Raw genomic sequence first — 6,093 nt, forward strand, 5'->3', positions numbered from 1 at the left:
AGCTGTGTGTGTGTGGGGGGGGGTCTGGATGAGCTGTGTGTGTGTGGGGGGGGTCTGGATGAGCTGTGTGTGTGTGTGTGGGGGGTCTGGATGAGCTGTGTGTGTGTGGGGGGGGTCTGGATGAGCTGTGTGTGTGTGGGGGGGGGGGGTGTCTGGATGAGCTGTGTGTGTGTGTGGGGGGGGGTGTCTGGATGAGCTGTGTGTGTGGGGGGCCTGGATGAGCTGTGTGTGTGTGGGGGGGTCTGGATGAGCTGTGTGTGTGGGGGGGGGGCTGGATGAGCTGTGTGTGTCTGTGTGGGAAGGGTCTGGATGAGCTGTGTGTGTGTGGGGGGGGGTCTGGATGAGCTGTGTGTGTGGGGGGGGGTCTGGATGAGCTGTGTGTGTGTGGGGGGGGGTCTGGATGAGCTGTGTGTGTGGGGAAGGGTCTGGATGAGCTGTGTGTGTGTGTGTGTGTGGGGGGGTCTGGATGAGCTGTGTGTGTGTGTGGGGGGGGGTCTGGATGAGCTGTGTGTGTGTGGGGGGGGTCTGGATGAGCTGTGTGTGTGGGGGGGGTCTGGATGAGCTGTGTGTGTGTGGGGGGGTCTGGATGAGCTGTGTGTGTGTGGGGGGGGGGTCTGGATGAGCTGTGTGGGGGGGGGTCTGGATAATCTGTGTTGGGGGGGGGGGGCCTGGATGAGCTGTGTGTGTGTGGGGGGGGGTCTGGATGAGCTGTGTGTGTGTGGGGGGGGGGGTCTGGATGAGCTGTGTGTGTGTGGGGGGGGTCTGGATGAGCTGTGTGTGTGGGGGGGTCTGGATGAGCTGTGTGTGGGGGGGGGTCTGGATGAGCTGTGTGTGGGGGGGGTCTGGATGAGCTGTGTGGGGGGGGGGTCTGGATGAGCTGTGTGTGGGGGGGTCTGGATGAGCTGTGTGTGTGTGTGGGGGGGGTCTGGATGACCTGTGGGGGGGGGGGTCTGGATGAGCTGTGTGTGTGGGGGGTCTGGATGAGCTGTGTGTGTGGGGGGGGGTCTGGATGAGCTGTGTGTGTGTGGGGGGGGGGTCTGGATGAGCTGTGTGTGTGGGGGAGGGTCTGGATGAGCTGTGTGTATGTGTGTGTGTGGGGGGGTCTGGATGAGCTGTGTGTGTGTGTGGGGGGGCTCTGGATGAGCTGTGTGTGTGTGTGGGGGGGTCTGGATGAGCTGTGTGTGTGTGGGGGGGTCTGGATGAGCTGTGTGTGTGTGGGGGGGGGTCTGGATGAGCTGTGTGTGTGGGGGAGGGTCTGGATGAGCTGTGTGTATGTGTGTGTGGGGGGGTCTGGATGAGCTGTGTGTGTGTGTGGGGGGGTCTGGATGAGCTGTGTGTGTGTGTGGGGGGGTCTGGATGAGCTGTGTGTGTGGGGGGGGTCTGGATGAGCTATGTGTGTGTGGGGGGGTCTGGATGAGCTGTGTGTGTGTGGGGGGGGGTCTGGATGAGCTGTGTGGGGGGGGGGTCTGGATAATCTGTGTTGGGGGGGGGGGCCTGGATGAGCTGTGTGTGTGTGGGGGGGGGGGTCTGGATGAGCTGTGTGTGTGTGGGGGTCTGGATGAGCTGTGTGTGGGGGGGGGTCTGGATGAGCTGTGTGTGTGGGGGGGGGGGTCTGGATGAGCTGTGTGTGGGGGGTCTGGATGACCTGTGTGTGTGGGGGGGGGGGTCTGGATGAGCTGTGTGTGGGGGGGGTCTGGATGAGCTGTGTGTGTGTGGGGGGGGGGGCCTGGATGATCTGTGTGTATATGGGGGTCTGGATGAGCTGTGTGTGTGTGTGTGGGGGGGGGGCCTGGATGAGCTGTGTGTGTGTGTGGGAAGGGTCTGGATGAGCTGTGTGTGTGGGGGGGGGCCTGGATGAGCTGTGTTTGTGTGTGGGAAGGGTCTGGATGAGCTGTGTGGGGGGGGGGGGGTCTGGCTGAGCTGTGTGTGTGTGGGGGGTCTGGATGAGCTGTGTGTGTGGGGGGGGCTGGATGAGCTGTGTGTGTCTGTGTGGGGGGGTCTGGATGAGCTGTGTGTGTGGGAAGGGTCTGGATGAGCTGTGTGTGTGGGGGGGGGGTCTGGATGAGCTCTGTGTGTTTGGGGGGGGTCTGGATGAGCTGTGTGTGTGGGGGGGGCTGGATGAGCTGTGTGTGTCTGTGTGGGAAGGGTCTGGATGAGCTGTGTGTGTCTGTGTGGGAAGGGTCTGGATGAGCTGTGTGTGTCTGTGTGGGAAGGGTCTGGATGAGCTGTGTGTGTGGGGGGGTCTGGATGAGCTGCGTGTGGGGAGGGGGGGGCTGGATGAGCTGCGTGTGTGTGGGGGGGGCTGGATGAGCTGTGTGTGTGTGGGGGGGTCTGGATGAGCTGTGTGTGGGGGGGGGGCCTGGATGAGCTGTGTGGGGGGGGGTCTGGATGAGCTCTGGGTGGGGTGGGGGGGTCTGGATGAGCTGTGGGTGGGGTGGGGGGGTCTGGATGAGCTGTGGGTGGGGTGGGGTCTGGATGAGCTGTGTGTGTGTGGGGGGGGGTCTGGATGAGCTGTGTGGGGGGGCGGTCTGGATGAGCTGTGTGTGTGTGTCGAGGGTCTGGATGAGCTGTGTCTGTGTGGGAAGGGTCTGGATGAGCTGTGTGTGTGTGTGGGAAGGGTCTGGATGAGCTGTGTGTGTGTGTGAGGTGGGGGGTCTGGATGAGGTGTGTGTGGGGTGGGGGGGTCTGGATGAGCTGTGTGTGTGTGTGGGGGGGGGGGGCCTGGATGAGCTGTGTGTGGAGGGGGGGGGTCTGGATGAGCTGTGTGTGGGGGGGTCTGGATGAGCTGTGTGTGTGGGGGGGTCTGGATGAGCTGTGTGTGGGGGGGGGGCTGGATGAGCTGTGTGTGGGGTGGGGGGGGTCTGGATGAGCTGTGGGTGGGGTGGGGTCTGGATGAGCTGTGTGTGTGTGGGGGGGGGTCTGGATGAGCTGTGTGTGTGGGGGGGTCTGGATGAGCTGTGTGTATGTGGGGGGGGGTCTGGATGAGCTGTGTGTGTGTGGAAGGGGGTCTGGATGAGCTGTGTGTGTGGGGGGGGTCTGGATGAGCTGTGTGTGTGTGTGGGGGGGGTCTGGATGAGCTGTGTGTGTGGGAAGGGTCTGGATGAGCTGTGTGTGTGTGTGGGAGGTCTGGGTGAGCTGTGTGTATGGGGGGGGTCTGGATGAGCTGTGTGTGTGTGTGTGGGGGTCTGGATGAGCTGTGTGTGTGGGGGGGCCTGGATGAGCTGTGTGTGTGTGTGTGGGGGAGGTCTGGATGAGCTGTGTGTATGTGGGAAGGGTCTGGATGAGCTGTGTGTGTGGGGGGGTCTGGATGAGCTGTGTGTGTGGGGGGGTCTGGATGAGCTGTGTGTGTGTGGGGGGGGGGCTGGATGAGCTGTGTGTGTGGGGGGGGTCTGGATGAGCTGTGTGTGTGTGTGGGAAGGGTCTGGATGAGCTGTGTGTGTGTTGGGGGGGGGGGAGTGGGGGGCCTGGATGAGCTGTGTGTGTGTGGGGGGGGGGGGGGCTGGATGAGCTGTGTGTGTGTGTGGGAAGGGCCTGGATGAGCTGTGTGTGTGTTGGGGGGGGCTGGATGAGCTGTGTGTATGTGGGGGGGGGGGCTGGGTGAGATGTGGGGGGGGTCTGGATGAGCTGTGTGTGTGTGGGGGGGTCTGGATGAGCTGTGTGTGTGTGGGGGGGTCTGGATGAGCTGTGTGTGTGTGGGGGGGCTGGATGAGCTGTGTGTGTGTGTGGGGGGGCTGGATGAGCTGTGTGTGTGTGTGGGGGGTCTGGATGAGGTGTGTGTGTGGGGGGTCTGGATGAGCTGTGTGTGTGGGGGGGGTCTGGGTGAGCTGTGTGTATGTGGGGGGGGCTGGATGAGCTGTGTGGGGGGGGGGTCTGGATGAGCTGTGTGTGTGTGGGGGGGGGGGTCTGGATGAGCTGTGTGTGTGTGGGGGGGGGTCTGGATGAGCTGTGTGTGTGGGGGGGGGGTCTGGATGAGCTGTGTGTGTGTGTGTGGGGGGTCTGGATGAGCTGTGTGTGTGTGTGGGGGGTCTGGATGAGCTGTGTGTGTGTGTGGGGGGGGCCTGAATGAGCTGTGTGTGTGTGTGGGGGGGGGGTGTCTGGATGAGCTGTGTGTGTGTGGGGGGGGGGGGGGCCTGAATGAGCTGTGTGTGTGGGGGGGCCTGGATGAGCTGTGTGTGTGTGTGGGGGTCTGGATGAGCTGTGTGTGTGGGGGGGGGCTGGATGAGCTGTGTGTGTCTGTGTGGGAAGGGTCTGGATGAGCTGTGTGTGTGTGTGGGGGGGGGGTCTGGATGAGCTGTGTGTGTGTGGGGGGGGGGTCTGGATGAGCTGTGTGTGTGTGGGGGGGGGGTCTGGATGAGCTGTGTGTGTGTGGGGGGGGGTCTGGATGAGCTGTGTGTGTGTGGGGGGGTCTGGATGAGCTGTGTGTGTGTGTGTGGGGGGTCTGGATGAGCTGTGTGTGTGTGGGGGGGGTCTGGATGAGCTGTGTGTGTGGGGGGGGTCTGGATGAGCTGTGTGTGTGTGGGGGGGTCTGGATGAGCTGTGTGTGGGGGGGGGGGGGTCTGGATGAGCTGTGTGGGGGGGGGGTCTGGATAATCTGTGTTGGGGGGGGGCCTGGATGAGCTGTGTGTGTGGGGGGGGGGGTCTGGATGAGCTGTGTGTGTGTGGGGGGGGGTCTGGATGAGCTGTGTGTGTGGGGGGGTCTGGATGAGCTGTGTGTGTGGGGGGGTCTGGATGAGCTGTGTGTGGGGGGGGGTCTGGATGAGCTGTGTGGGGGGGGGGGTCTGGATGAGCTGTGTGTGTGGGGGGGGGGTCTGGGTGAGCTGTGTGTGTGTGGGGGGGGGGTCTGGATGAGCTGTGTGTGTGTGGGGGGTCTGGATGAGCTGTGTGTGTGTGGGGGGGTCTGGATGAGCTGTGTGTGTGTGTGGGGGGGGTCTGGATGAGCTGTGTGTGTGGGGGGGGGTCTGGATGAGCTGTGTGTGTGGGGGGGGGTCTGGATGAGCTGTGTGTGTGTGGGGGGGGGTCTGGATGAGCTGTGTGTGTGGGGGAGGGTCTGGATGAGCTGTGTGTATGTGTGTGTGTGGGGGGGTCTGGATGAGCTGTGTGTGTGTGTGGGGGGGGTCTGGATGAGCTGTGTGTGTGTGGGGGGGGTCTGGATGAGCTGTGTGTGTGGGGGGGGTTTGGATGAGCTGTGTGTGTGTGGGGGGGTCTGGATGAGCTGTGTGTGTGTGGGGGGGGTCTGGATGAGCTGTGTGGGGGGGGGGTCTGGATAATCTGTGTTGGGGGGGGGGGGCCTGGATGAGCTGTGTGTGTGGGGGGGTCTGGATGAGCTGTGTGTGGGGGGGGGTCTGGATGAGCTGTGTGTGTGGGGGGGGGTCTGGATGAGCTGTGTGGGGGGGGGGTCTGGATAATCTGTGTTGGGGGGGGGGGGGGCCTGGATGAGCTGTGTGTGTGTGGGGGGGGGGTCTGGATGAGCTGTGTGTGTGTGTGGGGGGGGTCTGGATGAGCCGTGTGTGTGTGTGGGGGGGGGTCTGGATGAGCTGTGTGTGTGTGGGGGGGTCTGGATGAGCTGTGTGTGTGTGGGGGGGTCTGGATGAGCTGTGTGTGTGTGGGGGGGGGTCTGGATGAGCTGTGTGGGGGGGGGGGGTCTGGATAATCTGTGTTGGGGGGGGGGTCTGGATAATCTGTGTGTGTGGGGGGGTCTGGATGAGCTGTGTGTGGGGGGGGGTCTGGATGAGCTGTGTGTGTGGGGGGGGGGTCTGGATGAGCTGTGTGTGTGTTTGGGGGGGGAGTCTGGATGAGCTGTGTGTGTGGGGGGGGGTCTGGATGAGCTGTGTGTGTGTGGGGGGGGGTCTGGATGAGCTGTGTGTGTGTGGGGGGGTCTGGATGAGCTGTGTGTGTGGGGGGGTCTGGATGAGCTGTGTGTGTGGGGGGGTCTGGATGAGCTGTGTGTGGGGGGGGGGGTCTGGATGAGCTGTGTGTGTGGGGGGGGTCTGGATGAGCTGTGTGTGTGTGGGGAGGTGGCTGGATTAGCTGTGTGTGTGTGGAGGGGGGGGCCTGGATGAGCTGTGTGTGTGTGGGGGGGGGGTCTGGATGAGC

This window comes from Phyllobates terribilis, unplaced genomic scaffold, assembly GCF_046119375.1.
Source record: "Phyllobates terribilis strain yellow unplaced genomic scaffold, ASM4611937v1 Scaffold_7__3_contigs__length_470593459, whole genome shotgun sequence".
NCBI classification, from domain to species: Eukaryota; Metazoa; Chordata; class Amphibia; order Anura; family Dendrobatidae; genus Phyllobates; species Phyllobates terribilis.